The following is a 19,646-nucleotide window of genomic DNA, read 5'->3' as shown; positions in this document are numbered from 1 at the left end:
CTCTAACTGAGATACAGAGACGGGGATGGAAATGCTGATTAGTAACAGCATGGCATAAGTATTATTTAAGATATAGAAATAGATAACAACAATCTGGCAGAGTGGTAAAAAGTATGGGATCCAGAACAAGATTGCCTGGTTTTGAACCTGAACTCTGCCACTTATGAGCTGATCTGACCTTAGGCAAGTTACTTGGTTTGCTCGTTGGTGAAAATGAGAAGGACCACGTCATCACAGGGTTGTTGTGAGAATTAAGTCAACTTTAATACAGAATATACATGTCTGGCAGATATTAAGTCCTCAACAAATGGAAACAAATACAACATAAAACATTAAAATATGATATAGTAAAATGTGATACAATGCAATAAAATACAATATAATGGCAGGCTGTACTGTCCACAGATGATCGCGACAGTGTCTCTTGCTCACAAACTTGTCTGGAGCCTTACTACAACCCCAACAAAAAAGGTGGAGTCTAACCCCCTGTCCTTGAGCCCAGGTGGACCTCAGTCAACAGTGTATAGTGGAAAGGACACGTTATGTCAGTTCTAAAACTAAGTCATAACAATGCTTGCATTTCTACCTTTCTCGCTTGTGATACTTGGCCTTGGAACTCATCCACCATGCTGTAAGAAAGTCCTGTTAGCCTGTAGAGGAACTCACATTAAGAGAAACCAAGGTCCTGACGCACAACTCCAGTCACACTTCTAACACCAACCTGCCAGCCATGAGTAAAGCATCTTGAAAGTGAATCCTCTGCACCCAAATCGAGCCACATGGGCTCATTTCACAGAGCAGAGTTAAGCTATTTTCATGGAGTACTACCAAAATTGCAGATATGTGAGTAAGGTAGACATTACTGAGCTTTGGGATAATTTATCAAGCAGAAATAAATGGCTGATACAGATACAGATGGAGATAAAATTGTATTTATATGAACTAGTACTTATCCCTTCTGTCAAAAGGGAGTGTTTGTTTTGCCTCAACCTACACATTAATAATTTAAACAAAGCACACTTTTTTTCTAAAGGCTTTTATAGCTTACAAAGAACTTTCATAAAGAAAAGCTAATATGTTCATCAGACATAAATGAATGTACATGATAATGATAGCTTCATGTTATAAACTAGGTAACCATATATCAAGCTTCCTTTACTTATCACTTGCTCAGGGTGACACAGCCACTCAGAGGCAAATCAAAAGTTGTACATGTCTATCTTTTCACTCCAAATCCAGATCTATATTCATTACATCAAGCTGAAAATCTGTACTAAGTCAGGAGTTTGTGGACTTTGTTCCAACTCATTGTTCAGCCACAACTTCTGGCCTGAGTAAGGCCCTCTACACGCCTTGGACTACTTGAGAAATTGAGGTGGTTAGATCAAAACACCTCCTAAACCACATTCAGGTATAACTTTCTTAAATTCTGGAGCTCTTCCTACATCTGTTAGTACCTTTCATTACCTGTTACTCCTTCCAGTTTCTATTCTTCTCATGATACCCCTCATGCCTCCTCTGCTTTCTGACTTGACAGATTCTACAAATAAACTTATATTTGCACTAAATCTCTGTGGATGGACAGTAAGTCTAACCTCACTCTCTTTTGTGATAGGCAGGTTTATAAGATTCCCCCCAGTATTCTTACTTACTGGGCTTCACATCCTTGTACAATGCCCTCTTTCTTAGTGTGGGCTAATCCTAGTCACTTACTTCAAACAAACAGACTGTGGTAAGTGTGATGGGCTGTCCCCTCCACACTTAGGTTTCAAATGATTATGGCTTCCATCTTGTAATCAAACTCTACCTATTGCTTGCTCAACTTCCATGCTTTGATATAGTGAGATGCCACATGGAAAGGCTCCCATGACAAGTAACTGAGGATAGACTCCAGCCAACAACCAGATATAAACTAAAGCACTTTATGCAACTGCCTGGAAGAAATCGAACCGTATAAAAAAATTAAAAACCACCTAAGCATGGAAGCTGATCGTTTTCCCGTTGAACCTTCAGATACAAGTGTAGACTCTGAGTCTAAACCTTGATTGCAGCCTTGTGAGAGACCAAGAAGTTGATGGTCCAGCTAAGCCATATAAAGATTCCTGTCTCACCAAGAACAAAGTGAAAATATGTGTTTTCAGCTGTTTGGTTTTTAAGCAATTTGTTGCATGGCAAAAAGAACAAATACTTCTTACTGTGCACTAATAGGGAGATGCTCTGAAAATCACTAAAGGGAAAGACTCACTAAAAATATAAAAGTCTCTCCACCCCTCAATCCCCCAATCCGCCAACATCTCTATCCCAGGGGATTAAAGGCAGGACATGGCCTCTTCTATTTCCGATCATACTAACAGAAACGTAAGCCCTAAGAAATTAAGAGTCCCAGTGAAGACCAGTCATATCCTGAAGGAAAGACATGTCAGAGCTTCACTGCAACAGGCTGAATCGCAAAGAGCAGTCAGACCTGAGGCATGAAAAGAAAAATATCTTAGCAGAATAGAGACAGATAAATGGGGATACTCTGTTCGGACTTCTTCATCAAGGTGAAAGTCATCTTCTGAAACTTCCTTTTAACGCTGAGAACACAGACATCGAGAGTGGAAGGCATGAGAAAAGACTAGATTTCGATCTATGTACAAATGTACCTGAGGCTTCAAGAGTGGAGCTGACTCACCTAACACAACCTGCTGGTTACACAACTGGGAAGAGAACCCATTGCTCTTGGCTCAGCTCAACTCCCTTTTCCAAGTCAAATGTCAAAAACAAAAACAAAAACAAAAAATAATGCATTCCAGGCAAAACAGCAACTCACTTACTTCAATCTTAATACATGTGATCTGTAGGGTGTCTTGCATAAAATGATGTTATGAGAAAAATTCATAATATATGTTTATGTTTGTGACATCTCACATATACAAAAGTGTTTAGACGCATAAATGGCTAAATGACTAGCTTCTCAATTGTTTACTTTAAAAAGCAAGAGACTAGAAAAGAAAAAAAAAATCACAGGAGGGAAATAAAAGGATTCTGTGCACAAGGAGAGTAGTTTACAATGCACTATTTCCTTCCCGAAAACAGTTAGAAAAGTCAATATTTACCCTAGCTGAGAGAGAGAAGGATGTGTCTATCATAAAACACGTGATGTTTAACAAGATATTGCGTGTGGTAACTGGGATGAGAATGCAAAATAATATTTGTATAGCGCTTTATAGTTTACAAAGCACTTTAATGTACAATGTGTCATTTACTTCTCACAACACCATATATGATAAGCAGAGGAGGTATCAATATCATGGACAAAGAAAATGAGGTTCAGAGAGATCAAACAGTTAACATTCACGTTTCTAGGTATGGCAGAACTGAATTCGGAATTCTAGTTTTCCAAACCTAATAGTTCTTTCAAGAATTGCAGATGCAAGTGTATTATAAATTTGTTGGGAGATTTTAAGTTTTCTCACAACAAAAAATAAATATGTGAGGTAATGCATATTTTTATTAGTTTGATTTAGCCATTTCACAATGTATACATATATCAAATATCATGTTCTACACCATAAATCTGTACGATTTTTATTTGTTTTGTTTTTGTTTTTTTTGTGCGTGACAGAGTTTCGCTCTTGTCACCAAGGCTAGAGTGCAGTGGTGCAATCTCGGCTCACTGCAACCTCCACCTCCTGAGTTCAAGCGATTCTTCTGCCTCAGCTTCCTATGTAGCTGGGATTACAGGTGCCCGCCACCATGCACAGCTAATTTTTGTATTTTTAATAGAAAGAGGATTTCACCATGTTGGCCAGTCTGGTCTTGGACTCCTGACCTCAGGTGACCCGCCCTTCCCAGCTTCCCAAAGTGCTGGGATTACAGGTGTATTTAATACCAATAAAAATAAATTTACAATTTTGAAAGAAAGAATAGCAGGTACAAATCTTTACTTTTTTTTTTTTTTTAAAACAGCATCTTCCAGATTCTGTCAATGTACTATGTATTGCAGGGAAAGATACTTCACTAGGTTATGGTTTTTCCTCCACTAGAAAAAAGACATAAAACTAGCATCCACTTTTGACACTAGAGCAAGCCTTAAGGGTGTGCAGCTACAGAAATGAGAGAACGGAAGAAGACAGTGCTGCTTACAAACATGTGACTGGCAAGAAGCTTTAAAGGGTTCACAAAGTGTGGTCCACACCAGAGCAACATTTGAAATACAAATAATTGAGCCTCACTCCAGCCCTACTGAATTGAAAACATAAGGTAGAGCCCAGTAATGGCATTTAACAAGCCCTCCAAGTCAATCAGATGAACAGTAAACTTAACTATTGCTTTACATGCTTTAGTGTCTGGGTAGGTGAAGCATGACAAGAATAACTTACATCAATAGGCCAACGATAGGTTTAGTAAATTGTGACAAATTAATAATTTATGAGTCATAATTTTTGCATTTAAGTGAAGGTTGTTCACTTATCAGAGGAATTATCTTGTTAACCACAGAAACATTCTAGCAATCAACATGTCTTTCAGACGGTAGGACAAGACCATTATGGCTCTAGCTCTAGCTTTTGGCTCCATGCATTAGAAACCAAAGGGTCTGGGCAAAAGACAAGAACAGAGAGATGTCCTCAGATATCATAAGTAAGATGCCCAGCTGAAAAGAGGTAGATAATCTATTTCAGAGAGTTGGATGGGACATCATGGGCCAAATTTATAAATCAATCTTCTTATATAAAAGCAGTAACTCAGACAATTTAAGAATAAGCACGCAGCTAACAATAAGATCTTCTAATGCATATGGTGCTAAATATGTCAAACACTGTTTCAAGTGCTTTATACATGGAAACTCATTTAGTCCTCATTACAATCCTGGGAGATAGATACTGTAATTATCTTCATTATACAGATAAAAGAACTGAGGCACAAAAAGTTTAAGTGACATCCCAGGCCACGTATTTAGAGTCAAAGGAGTGTGGTCCCAACATCCATAATTTTAATTACTACAATATATCTTAAACTCTATGAAATTAGTTCCAAATTATCCTGAGCACGATGAATTTGGGTTCAAATTATCTTGAACAACATAAACTTGGTCTTTAAATCTGTGAATACTTCCTTATGTTTGCATATAACAAATCCATATAATTGGGTTGCATATCATCAACTCCAACCGAATGTTAAAACAAAATTTTCTACAGTGAAATAACAAAAGCAAAGAAAGAAATATCAATATAGTTTTTCTTTAATACGGGGCAAAAGTAATACCAACTCAAAGCTAGAATGGGCATGAGAGATCATCTAATTCCATAAGTCCAGTTTGCAAACCAACTGAAAGAAGCCCAGATTGAAAGAAACTCAGACACTTCTCAGTGTTCACCAAAATTCTACTGATACCCACAGGGGCCAGGTCATGTTCCAGGGTCATTGGAGGTTTCTGTCAGTAAAAACTTTAACAAATGAAACATCTATACCAGGTGTCACAGCAAATTGTGCAAAGTCATGATTGAGGCTGAGCAGTTTGCTTTAGGCACAGAAATAATCAATTTAAGGGCCTGGAACAGAATGAAGGTCTTCTGTTCTTCCTTCCAAGTTTTATATGAGGAAACAGAAGACTCCAAGAATGAGAGTTCTTGGAGTTCTGCAACCAACAATGGGAGTACCATGAAATCCTAGCATCATTCAAATCAGTTCCCATCTGTTGCCTAAATTCCTTCCCAGAATTACTGCCAAAATTCATTTGATAATGATGTTGGTGGTGAGACCAACAGTAATAACTGTTTATTATGTACAAGATATTGTATTTTCACATTAAACACACACTTATTATTCCTTGTGGTCCTCATGTCAACTCTGAAATGTGTTATCAACTCAGAACGCTGAGATTTAAAGAGTGTGAATAATTCACCTTGTAAATACCAGAGTGTCATTTTAAATGCTCCAGTGAAGGAAAACTTGCTCTCTTCTCAGGCAGCCTAAGTTGTACTTCAGCTGCCATTACTTTTAGAAAAATATTGACCTTAGATTGCTGACTGCCTTCCTCAATTCCTAGATATGGGTTTTCATTCTGCTTTCTCAAGCTACACGAGAGTCGGATTCTTCTTGCAAATACTCCCTATACTCCAAACAGCTTCTGTGATCATCCAGCTAGATTTCTTCCTTTTCCCGTTCAGTAAGCACCCTCCATGCGCTTCTTTCTTACCACGTATACTTAAGTACTATAACTGTTAGATTGCATTTTTCCCCAATAGATTGTAAGCTTATTCAGGGTGGAGGCCACTCCCAATGCCATCTGTGTATTCTGGGCAAATTATTCAATACAGAGCCTTTTAAAATAAATTTTTTAGTTAAGACATGATTCACATACCATAAAAATGCCCTTTAAAAATGCACAATTTAGTGATTCTTAGTATATTCAAAGAATTGTGCAGCAAATTCCAGAATACTTTAATCATATTTCCAAAAGAAATCCTGTACCTATTAGTAGCCACTCTGTATTGTCCCCTCCCCCTGGCCACTGGCAACCACTAATCTTTCTGGGTCTCTGGATTTGCCCATTCATATAAATGGAATCATAAACTGTGGTTGCTTGTGTCTGGTTTCTTTTGTATAGCATAATGTTTCCCAGCTTCGTCCATATTGTAGCACGTTTCAGAGCTTCGTTCCTTTTTATGGCTGACTAATATTCAATTGTATGGATACACCACATTTTGTTTATCCATTCACCAACTGATAGATAATTGGTTGTTCCCACTTTTAGGCTGTTATGAATCATGTTGCTATGAACATCTCTATACAGGTCTTTGTGTGGTCATATATTTTAATTCCCTTGGATACATAAATAGGAATATAATTGCTTGGTCATGTGATAACTATGACCAATTTTGAAGAATTGACAGATTGCTTCCAAAAGGGCTATGCCATTTTACAACCCACCAGCAATGTATGATGTTTTCAGTTTCTCTACCACATTGCCAACACATGTTGTCTTTTTTTATTATAGCCACCTTAGTGAGCATGAAGTGATATCTCATTGTGGTTTTGACTTGCATTTCCTTGATCACTAAATATGTCCAGCATCTTTTCCTAGGCATATTATCCATTCGTATATTCTTGGGGAGATGTTCATTCAGATACTTTGTTTCTTACTTAGTTGGGTTGTCTTTTTCTTAATGAGTTGTAAGAATCTTAATATATTCCAGATATAAGCCCCTTAACAGATACATGATTTGCAAATTCCATGGATTGTTTGTTCACTTTCTTGATGGTGTCATTTGAAGCACAAATTTGGTTAATTCTGATGAAGTCCAACTCATCTATTTTTTCTTTAGTTGTTTGTACTTTGATGTCATGTTTAAGAAACCACTGACTAACCCAATTTCATGAACCTCACTTCTATATTTTCTTCTACAAGTTGTATAGTTTTATCCTTTACATTTGTGTCTTACTATATGAGGTAGGGAGTCCAGCTTTACGCTTTGTAGATATCTGGTTGTTCCGGCATCATTTGTTGAGAAAACTATTTTTTCCCTGTTTGAATGTCTCAACACCCTGTTGAAAATCAATTGTCCATAAGCATAATGGTTTATTTCTGGACTCTCAGTTCTACTCCATTGATCTTTATGTATATCTTAGGCCAATATCACACTGCTTTATTTCTGTCGTTTGAAAGAAAGTTTTGAAACTAGGAAGTGTGTGTCGGAAACTTCCTCATCTTTTTCAAGATTATTTTGGCAATTCTGGGTCTCTTCAACATCCGTGAATTTAAGGATGTTTGTCAATTCTTACAAAGAAGCCAGCTTAGATTCTGATAGGGATTGCTTTTCATCTATCGATCAAATTGAGGAGTATCCCACTTAACAATATTACATCTTGCAACTAGTCAACAGCAGATGTCTTTCCATGGATTTAGGGCTTCTTTAATATCTTTGAACAAATCGACAGAGACTTTGTATTCAATTAGTAATCAGTGAATAAAGGAATAAATGAGTGAATAAGCCAAAAACATAAATAAAAAGGAGCATCCAGATGGCTCTTGGAAATACATACACAATGGCCACTGTCTTGAATCCCATCTCACTTCTCAAAAAGCCACTGTTAATTAGTCACAGCTTTCAAAATACTGATTTCAGCCCCTTTTTACATAACTTTTGTCATAAAATCTATTGTTTCTTTTTCTTTTGCCCATGTGATACGATCAATAATGCTAGAAAGGCAATGGCCCTGAAAGATACATCTTTATCCACCCTTCCTTCAGAAGGCACTCAAGGAAACATGTGCTAGTACAGCTGCAAACAGACCACTCTGATTTTCCTATCTTTCCTTCCTTCCTGGTTGGGAGATCTCATTCACAAGTGACTGTGGGTCAACAAAGTTAAACATCATAATTTTAGTTAGCTATGCTAGACTAGATGACGGGAGAAAAAGCTCTAAAATTAATATTACATAGAATATTAAGTCATCCAGGATGCTGTTTTTAAAAATTGTTTCCTGGCTTGGACTGCCTTGGTAAGCATCAAGTTAACGAAAGTTGGCCATTTGGGGAAATAAAACATAACTCTGTGTTGGCTGGGTGATGGAGACAGCCAAGAAGAAGATTTCTGAATGGTAAGAAGCTTAGCACCTCTAGCAGTATCTAAGAAGTAACATTTTTCAGCATTTTCATATAAGCAGTACAACATCAAGATGAAATTAGAAAGAGTTCAAGACACTTCACAAACGATTTACTTTATGGGTTCATATATCTGACTACACAGGCTTCAAGCTTTATTGTTTCTTCAACTCGTTTCTTAAAAGGAACAAGTAAATATTATATCTTTTTAACCCACTTTAAATCTTATATTTTATTTACACCAGCAGAATATGCTACTTTAATGGACCCATTGTTTACCATCAATATAAGCAAAGAATCCATTTAAAATTCAATACTCTCTTTTTAAAATTGTCTGAAGTTTAGATATATTTTTAAGATGTTTATAGGCAAATATATGTGTATGGACACAAAGCTTATTTCCATTTAAAAAGCATGACTTAGATTTAGACAATTAATAAGTTTTGAAATGCTTTATAATTGGCATATATTTATCACATTCCAAATACCGGGTCAAGAGGTATCAGAAATAAATTGATAAAGGAAGGAGGAGGTGAATCTTAGAGGCTTCTTTTAATGAAGCAGAGCTTCCTGGCAGTAAACACAAAAAATTCATGTAATATGGCCAGGTGCAGTGGCTCACGCCTGTAATCCCAGCACTTTGGGAGGCCGAGGCGGGCAGATCACCTGAGGTTGAGAGTTCAAGGCCACCCTGACCAACATGGAGAAAACCTGTCTCTACTAAAAACACAAAAATTAGCCAGGCGTGGTGGCACATGCCTGTAATCCCAGCTACTCAGGAGGCTGCGGTGGGAGAATTGCTTGAACCCGAGAGGCAGAGGTTGCGGTGAGCTGAGATCATGCCATTGCACTCCAGCCTGGGCAACAAGAGCGAAACTCCGTATCAAAAAAAAAAAAGAAAATTCATGTAATAATTTTACAGGTGTTTTTGTTGATCTTGTTGTTTTCTGAAAAAAAGAAGCATATATCAGCACATTAACTAAGTAACTTCTTTCCTGTCACTGAATATAAGGAATTTATCATATTGGTCTTTATTTAGGAAATAGTAACATAATGGTCCTCCGTTTTCTTCAGTGTTGTGGAGAATACAGAAAAAGACTTGGTATTTCTTTCTTATGTTATCTCAACAGTAACAGAATGGATATCATATTGAATTATACCCCATGATAACATCATCTTCTTAACAAAATACATTGTCATCAAGTGATATAAGGCAATATAAGAGTATAGCTGAAAATTTTTGATGAATCATTGGTTACCGTTAGGTTGCTCTTATAAAAAAATATCCACTTTGGCCGCACTTATTTTTCTTAATGCAAATACCTGTTCTTTATTTTAAAAAAATCACAAAGCAGCTATAACTTTGTCACGCACTAACTCTATATCTATTACTGATTGGCTTTTCTAGCATATTTCTAGAATGGAAATGTAAAGATTTGAAGATAATATTTATTTATTCAGCAAAAATAAATTTGTATGCCTCTCATGTGCCAGAAAACAAATGATAACTTTGCCTCAGGGACTTCACAGTCTGGTACTCATCACAATTATTTCTTTGTTATCCAAACTGAAGTCATTTTATACCTTTCTACTGTTCCTATAAGGTATACTCTGTTACGTAAAGCTTTCAAAAGTTTTACTTTACATTGAAATATTTGTGACTCAATACAATGAAACATAATTCAATCCCCTTCTGTAGTCTGGAACCTCAACATGACCCCAAAACTTAGGTGCATATTGGGGTGTGAGTGCAGGACCCAAAGCAGAGAGACCAAAATGCGCAAATGGTTCTGTCCGCCTTTGTAAATGAAAACTGTAACTGCTGGCTCAACAGCAATACGTGCTCACTTTGTATATTTCATTTCACAGTTCCAGCTTACAGATTCATAAGGAAATATGTATGTTCAAATTATGCAACACAAACTATAGTTTTGTCTTTATAGTTAATATATCCACTGAAAGGCAGTGTTTAACTTTACTGGTAATTTTTCCATCGTGTGAAAAGAACCTTAGCAGTTACATTCCAATGTGGTATTTTGTGTGGAGGGCAAACCAGTTACTCAGCATGAAAAACTGTGATATGTAGGATGAGTTATTAACCACCTCCAACCTTCTGTCTAGAGATCATCCTTATTATCACTATACTCCAGTTTGGCTATAAAGTATATAAAGAAGTAGATGTCAAAATGGACAAAACAATGACTACAGATTATCTGAGACACGGCTTTTTCTCTTAAAACACAACAATCCTACATATTTGCCGTGGTTATATCTAGTCATCTTGAGTTAAAAAAAATAGCTAGACTTGTGTTTTCTTGTTTATTTGCTTTTTAAATCAAAAAAGAAAAGAAAAGAACTATGGGTTTTCATACTAACACTACTACCAAAATAGATATTTAAACAGTGGGAGAGGAAGAAGGAAATAGAGAAACCAGTCCTAACAAGAACACTCTTTAATTTTGCAAATGTGATGTGTGCTTCTGCATAGACATAGGACTAATTATTTCCACTAAGATACTGTTGTAAAATAGAGAAACTCAACAGGCAGCTTTGTTCGTTTCTTTTTAAACCGATGCTGGATTGAGTGATTCGGTGTAATGTAACATAATCATCTTGGAGCCAAGGACTCATCAAGGTCAAACAAACAAATCACAGTTAGAGGCTACCACAAGGGCCATGGCTAGAGAACCACAGAAGACAATCCCCTCCCACGCTTTAGCTGAATGAACACCCCATGGCACTCAGCGGCTATCTGCTCAGCTGCCCTCCCCTATCCCCACTAGGAGCTAAGATACATTCAGAGCCAGCTCTTACACTGGGACAAGTGAAATGAATATTTTTGTGCAAAAGCTTTGTAGAGGTGCAATGCAAGGTAGATTTTTAGGCTAAATTTCCACTTTGAAAATGTTACATGGCACTCAAAACAAAATTTATTTAAAGCTAATGTTGATTATGCTCATTACATATGACACAAACATATCATCTTCTAAAAAAATGATGAGGTATAAATGTTATTGAAATGCAATTATATACCATCTAAAAATTAATTGCCTGTCATAAAAGTCATGGCATGCAACTCTGAGTCAGCTAACCACTCCTCCACCCCCAAATCATTGTTATTTAACTGTTGAAGTTTTCTGGCGGGTACAGGCTAATTCAAAACAACACAGATCCTCTAAGTAAAACGCGGGCATTGTGAAGAATAAGATCCCTTTCTCTTTTAAAATGGTGTTTTGCACATTTTATTTTACTATATTCCACTTAACATCATACACCAGAGGTTTCTACAAGGTTTCAACTTTTAGCATAGCTCTCAAAGAAAGTTATTATTAAGCAGACAATGCCAATAATAGACAAATCCATTTCTCAGCAAATCATGAAAAGCTCCTAAATTTTTCCTAAGAGAATATAGGAGGAGGAAGATGCCACTATCCACACCTATTTTCTTTTTCAACAGAGTATTTATTACCCAGTTCCTATCTCAAGTCCCAAGCAGCCTTGCCAGAAACAGCAAAGTCTCTAGTCTGCAGGGACAGTCTATGTCTCATCACACAGTATCAGCATGTTGTAGCTTTCATCTCCCAGAAGCCTACATGTTTGGCTTGCATTGAATAATATGAAATATTAAACATTTTATTACTAATTAATCTCCCCTGCAGCTCCTCATGGCGTTTGCAAGCTAGAACACAGAACACATGAAAAGGGAAGATCCAGGGCACCATAAGACTCCACCCTGATTACACTGCACCCAAGCCCTCAGACCACATGAATTCTTATAGAAAGCTCTAAATACAACACACATATACCTGAAATAATTTCTCAGGTTGCCTCATATATTATTGCTCTATGAAAGGAACCCAGTGTGGGAGTGCTGGGACTGCAGCTAACGATGTGTCCATATGACCACACAGCATTTCAGTACTCAGTTTCCAAATAGACTAAGAAGTTAGAATAGTTTTTAAAGTGAGGAATTAAATATATCATTTATAGGATGAACAGCCTTCAGAAAGGACCAGCTCTCAACCTTCAAAGGCCTGGAGTTTTAAAACAAACTCCAGACACAAGCTAACAATCCCAAAATGAAATGGGAATGACTGTGTGAGCTGTTGCTTTGAGCCAACATCTTATTTCTTGTAGCTTTAGCATACTATTCTATCTCTTGAAAAGGGGGAATGGAGTGTAGTTACCCTGCCCATTTTTGAAATAACAAAAAGGAAGCACAAACTGGTAATGTGGACAGGTTCACACAAATGGAGCTCCTTTCAGAGAGGGGACCTCAGGGAATCAAGAAGCCGATGCTCTTCCTGTTGGCAAACTTGGAGACGAGGCTATCAAACTACGCCCCACCCTATTCTTATTTTCAAAATATCTCCAAATTTTTCATATTAGTTGAAGAAGAAAAACTCACCTCTTTTCTCTATGCTACTCACAGAACACTTCACTTCTATCGATTGATTGATTGATACTGATTGAGACAGAGTTTTTCTCTGTTGCCCAGGCTGGAGTGCAGTGGCACGATCTTGGCTCACTGCAACCTCTGTCTCCCGGGTTCAAGCAATTCTCCTGCCTCAGCCTCTCGAGTTGCTGGGATTACAGGCGCATGCCACCACCCCCAGCTAAGTTTTGTTTGTTTGTTTTTAGTAGAGCTGGGTTTTCGCCCTGTTTACCAGGCTGGTCTTGAACTCCTGACCTCAAGCAATCCACCCACCTCAGCCTCCCAAAGTGCTGGGATTCCAGGTGTGAGCTACCACGCCTGGCCAGAACACTTCACTTCTGGCACTAAATGTGACGGTTTTTTCATACATCAACCAATTCTCTGATATCAGATGGGTGGCTTACGACTCAATTCAGTTCTGACACAATCTACCTGGAGTTACTATTGCAGATCCCACAGGTTAAGAGTTCAAGTCCCACAAGACTGTTTCCACTTCATATGTCAATCACAAGCTGCGGTGGTGGGGCAGAGTAGGGGTGGTCACCAGTTACCCAGACTTCTGTCTGATTTGACTGCAAATTGGGATTTGCCATTATCCCCTTCCCAAGTTTGATAATACGCTAGAATGGCTCATGAAACTCACAGAAATGCTTACTTACATTTACTAGTTTATTATAGAGGATATGATAAAGGATAAAGATGGACAGGCAGATGATGAAGTGCACAGGGCTAGATCCAAAAGGGTCCTGGGTATAAGAGCTTCTGTTACCATAGAGTTGGTGTATGCCACCCTCCTGGCATAAAGATGTGCTCAACAACCTGAAACCTCTCTGTACTTCAGGGATTTTTATACAGACTTCAAAACATTCAAAACATAGGCATGATTTGTTACTCATTCAATCTCTAGCCCCTTTCTCAACCCCAGAGGATGAGAGGTGGAGATTAAAGTTCCAAGCTTTGAATCATTGCTTGGTCATTCTGGTGACCAGCCAAAATCCAGGAGCCCACCAAGAGTTGCCTCATCAAAACAATAGATATTTCCATCACTCAGGAAATTCCACATAATTCAGTAGTTCTGAGTTGGGAACCAAGGTCAATAACAAAATAATGTTTAGAACAAAAGATGCTACCAGCATCCCTATCACCTAGGAAATTATAAGGATTTACAAACACTGATTGAGAAACTGGAGGAGAAAAATATATTTATATATTATTTCTTATTATTTCACAGTATCACACTAGTCTAAACGAGGATAGTGAAAGCCCATTTAATGAATTCAAAAGCAACTTGATTCAAAAATTACTAAATCTCCAGCTACCATGAAATATTAATGTAAGATAATTTATTTGAAAAGTATTCCAAGTCACTTAGTCATCAGCTCCAATCCTACCAAACTTACTTGGGGAAAAAAAGACAGCCCTGTACTAGAAACTAGAAGATGAATACTGTACCCTAACTCTGATAAAAGAAGGAAAACAAAAATCATAAGTTCATGACTGATCTCTTGTCTTCTAAGAAATAGACAGAATTTCGTTCCAACCCCTGCATAGCTTCTAGAGGCTAAGCTGTACTTATAATAATAAATCATGCCTACCTAATGGGTTGGGTTTAGATATATACTAGCTTAAAGATGTTACAACGTCATAAGTTTTCTGTTTACCTTTGAAGTACGTCTTTGATATGCCTAACTCTTTGTTATGTGTTTGAGACATATTTTAAAGAAGGTGCCATAAAAGAAAGACTTTGGAATAAACCAATTGTGATACTAAAGGAAGCCAAACTCTCCCCTGGTTGTTATCATCAAGCTGGGCCTTTGTGTCATGGTTTGGGGAAAGTACAAAGAATCACTGAAACTGTCTCTAAATGAGCCTCCTTGAGCGTGTTCTTTCCCTCTCTGGGCAAAAGCTTTCAATTTATAAAGTAAGAGTTTGGCTAAGTGACCTGGAAGGCCCACTAAAGCTCTGATATTCTATGATCACATTTTGTCTGCAATTCACTCCAGGATCACCTCTGAACATTTCACATCAGTTCTTCTAAAACTACTTCCTGACAAACACATTTAAAATGTTTACAAATTTTAGTTTCAAACACTAATGCAGTTTGATTGCATAAATCCATGCAGTGTCATGGAGGATTTTTTTATAAAGTAGACGTAAGCTAAAGTCATTACCCCAAAATCACTGCAGCCAGTTAACACTGTTGCTATCCCCCCGTAAATTTCTCTAACTATAAAAGCCCTTGGGCATCAAAAGGGCTACTTAGATACTACTAAGTAAGTTTGAGTTTTTCAGCAGTAATCCCATTTACACTTTATATACCCTATTCGACAAACTTATTCTTCAAATAATATTCACTTTCCACATTCCTTGACTTTCCTACCCTTATTATTCTTGCACCTTGAATCCCATGCCCTTCCTGTAACACTTTAAGCCAAGTTAGCTCAAATACTGTCTGCTCTATGCCGTCCTCTCTGACACTGAAAGCTATAAGGTACAATGTTGGTATTCCTGTGTTTTATCTCCCAATGATTTTGACACATGGTGATTTACTTGACAGTTTAAGTAGCACATCGAAGCCTTTCTTCTGTGTCCCTTTGGGTTACTTATGGGCTTACCTCTTCTGTAAGATTAAAAATCACTCTAAAGGAAAGACCTGTTGATACTAACCTTTAAATCTCCAATGATTGATCCAGAGAAGGATGTCATCAAATGTTAAGTGAATGAATCAATGAATATGTGGAATTAAGCCAAATTTCCAAAATCAATATAGGGATTAGTAAGTGAACAGAACTAAAGTCAGAAAATCTGGGAGTGGAAAATATTCCCTAGAATAAAAGGAAGAAAATGCTTTAGCAAACCCTATTTTCAAGGGCTCAGACATTTTTCAGACTTGGTATGAGAATGGAGCTCCTTGGAATCTCTTACTATATAAACATTCCACATATATATCATTTTCCCTAGACCATGAGTCAAAGCAGCCTTCCAAAGATGATGGACATGGATTCAAAAAAGCTTACAACACATGTTTGACTAATGAGAAATCACAGACCTACTAGCCTATTTTAAGTAGTCAGGTGATTCTATAGGTTTTGAAATTTGCTTTGAACAAAAATAGAAGCATCAACGTTGGGCATTAACGGTCTACGTTTCTAGGACTTTCCAAGTACCTTTTAATTATAACACATCACAGTCGACTACAGACATCATCTTCTCTTGGCACATACACGTTTAATATTTTAAGTGTGTGATTATTGTTCTCACAGCCTATAATTATGTTAACCAATAAATATTAACACATCTAATTCAGTTCCACCAGAGGGAAGACAATTCAAAAGGATGAGATATATCTCCCAATTAACTCTTGCTTTGTTAAATCATAGTAATAGAAAAAAATTAGAATGGATCATCCTTTAATTTCTGAATGGAACAGGCACATCGAAAGTGTATTTTACCATAATTATGAGCTTATTCTACTTAATGGCCATTAGAATTAAAATTTTTAACCTTCTGAATTTTTTTTTTTTTAAATGGGAAAGCCACATTCAAGGGACAGTGTCACTCAGATGACTGATGCCAGCTTTTATCGATGGAAAAATCATTATGAAAATGAAGACAAAACCTGACACCCTCAATCTGGTGTTTAGAACTTAAAATCAAGCACAAGCCAAAATTCAAAGTCCGGTTGTGCTCACGCAGTGCTCAAACATATGGCCAAGGAGAAACCATTAATCTTCTTGGTGAGTCTTAGTATAATCATCCCTGAAAGAAGCACATCACGCACATCTCAGAACTGAGATATCTATATCTCACTCAAGTGAGAATATATGTGAAAGTGCTTCACAATCAGTACTGTCCAAATATCAGTGATGATGAATTTGTGTGCTCAGAAAGATTCCTCAAACAAAACGTAGTTGCAGAATAAGCCTATTAAAATGCAATGGTTTATGAGAGGCATGTATAGACACAGCCTTCAAGAATGAAGGTTGTATTAAACAATAGACCTCAAAGCATGATCTCCTCAGTGTCTATTAGGTTATAAGGATTTATGGGAGGAAAAAAAAGATTTAAATGAAAACTCCGTTTAAAAAAAAAAGCGGGGGGGAGGGGCGGGGCATGGTGGCTCATGCCTGTAATCCCAGCACTTTGGGAGGCCAAGGTGGGTCAGTCACGAGGTCAGGAGATTGAGACCACCCTTGCCAACATAGTGAAACCCCGTTTCTACTAAAAATACAAAAAATTAGCCGAGCATGGTGGCACCCACCTGTAAGTTTGGCTAAATGACCTAGAAGGCCCACTAAAGCTCTGATGCTCTATGCTCACATTTTATCTGCAATTCACTATAGGAATATGTCTGAACTTTTCACATTTGTTATTCTAAAACTACTCCCTGACAAACACATTTAAAATGTTTAGAAATTTTAGTTTCAAATATTAAGGTAGTTTAATTGCATAAATCCATGCAGTGTCATGGAGGATTTTTTATAAAGTAGATGTAAGCTAAAGTCATTACCCCAAATTTACTGCAGCCAGAAACACTGTTGCTATCCTCCCCAAATTCGGGAGGCTGAGGCAGGAGAATGGCTTGAACCCAGGAGGCGGAGGCTGCAGTGAGCCGAGATTGCGCCACTGCACTCCAGCCTGGGCGATAGAGTGAAAACCCATTACCAAAAAAAAAAAAAAAAAAAAAAAAGGAAAGGGAGCACAAAAAAGCATTTGGGCATGATACTGCTGAGTCCAGTGCCAAAGTCAGTGGCCTTCCTGTCTTCAGACATGAGATGAGATTTGGGGCATTTGCTTGGGTGGAATCAAAAAAATTGCTGAACATCAAGCAATGGTCAGAAAGTATGAAGAGTGGTTTGCTGGAGAGCATTTTTCTGACCTGGGCTCATTTCCTGCATCATTCTAGAGTTGGTCTTATTTCCTATGTTCCTTTTTCAGGATGAATTTTAGATTTCCCAGATTGAGAACCTTCAAATAATCCCATTATCTACAAAAGACAGATTAAAATGATAATCTGGCATTTAAACATGTCTACATGCTGTCTGTAGGAAACTACCAGATTTATATTCTCTCTCTCTTTTTTTTTTTTTTTTGAGATGGAGTCTCCCTCTGTCCCCAGGCTGGAGTACAGTGGTGCAATCTTGGCTCACTGAAACCTCCTCCTCCTGGGTTCAAACGATTCTCCAGCCTCAGCCTCCCGAATGGCTGGGACTACAGGCGGGCGCCACCATGCACAGCTATTTTTTGTATTTTTAGTAGAGATGGGGTTTCACCATGTTGGCCAGGCTGGTCCCAGACCTATATTCTACTACAAGCCTTCGAAGGCTTCATCTGTAGCCATCTGGTTGCTTACAGATCTCTAAATGCAGCCTTGGTGATTTCAGCCCTGTGGCTCAGGCTATTTCCTGCTGTTGTCTCGAACAATACAATTCCACTCACCCATCCAGATGAAAATGCAAGTCTTTTGATAAGAATTATCAGACTGTGTCACCTTCAAAAGAATATATCACTATCTTCTTTAAGCTCCTGCAGTATAGGCCATAGCGTCACGTATAACATTACAGGCTATTAGAAGATTACAACGGAGTCCTATTTCTCTTCCTCTCAACTATCCACTTTTCTGCCTCATCAGTTCCCCTAAAAGACCACAGTGCCTTTTACAGATGAGGAGCTCAGTACACATTTACAGGGACAAAGTACATTTTTACTGCTCACAGGATGGATAGAGCCAAGAGCAGGATCAGTGAGGAAGAGCTAAGTGGTAGTATATTTTGCCATGAATCCCCACATGGCTGATAATTTCATTATATGTTTAGAAAAGGTACAGGGAATGTATCTAAAGAAGACAGCAGCTAGGCACAGTGGCTCACGCCTATAATCCCAGTACTTTGGGAGGCCAAGACGGGCAGATCGCTTGAGGTCAGGAGTTCCAGACAAGCCTGGCCAACATGGTGAAACTCCATCTCTACTAAAATACAAAAATTAGCTGGGCGTGGTGGCGGGCACCTGGAATCCCAGCTACTCGAGAGGCTGAGGCAGGAGAATTGCTTGAACTCAGGAGGTGGAGGTTTCAGTGAGCTGAGATTGCGCCACTGCATTCCAGCCTCGGCAACAGAGAGAGACTCCATCTCATAAAAGAAAAAAAAGAAGAAGAAGAAAGTGCTGCCACCTTATGAGCAGTTAAGTATTGAAATAACTGACAGCAGAGAAACAAGACTGGTTCTTAATTTAAGAAAGGAACCATTGTAAATACAGAAGCTGCCATTCAAGAATTGGAGTGAGGCTCAGAGGCTGTATGCACTCTCACTTAGTCAAGCAAATGTCACGCAAGAGTCAAACAGCACAGCGACAATACTGCTTGTCCAGCGTTTGCAGCTACAGTTCTGATGGCTGTCTTCTGAGGAACTGGAAGCCCTGAAACAGATTTGCCACAACCCTTTCAAGACTTCAGAGAGGCAGGGAATGATCACTAGCAGTGGAGGATCAGCTTCTGGAATGCAGATATTAAGTGAAGATGCAGAAAAATAGCCAAGCTCCAAAGTAGGCAAAAATAAAAAAATAAAAAAGCAAAGAAAAACTAACAAGGCACCATTTGCACTTACAAAACACAGATTAATTGCA

At 38.0% G+C, this 19,646-nt stretch overlaps 1 protein-coding gene across 3 annotated transcripts in view; it reads right to left on the bottom strand.

Moving 5' to 3' along the window:
* Positions 1–19,646, bottom strand: part of LPP (LIM domain containing preferred translocation partner in lipoma) — a 715,816-nt gene that overhangs the window by 325,778 nt on the left and 370,392 nt on the right. The gene's annotated exons all lie outside the window — the stretch shown is intronic.

Source organism: Nomascus leucogenys, chromosome 11, assembly GCF_006542625.1.
Source record: "Nomascus leucogenys isolate Asia chromosome 11, Asia_NLE_v1, whole genome shotgun sequence".
Classification (NCBI taxonomy): domain Eukaryota; kingdom Metazoa; phylum Chordata; class Mammalia; order Primates; family Hylobatidae; genus Nomascus; species Nomascus leucogenys.
The sequence above is the reverse complement of the archived record's forward strand: the minus strand, read 5'-3'. Positions and strand labels throughout refer to the sequence as shown.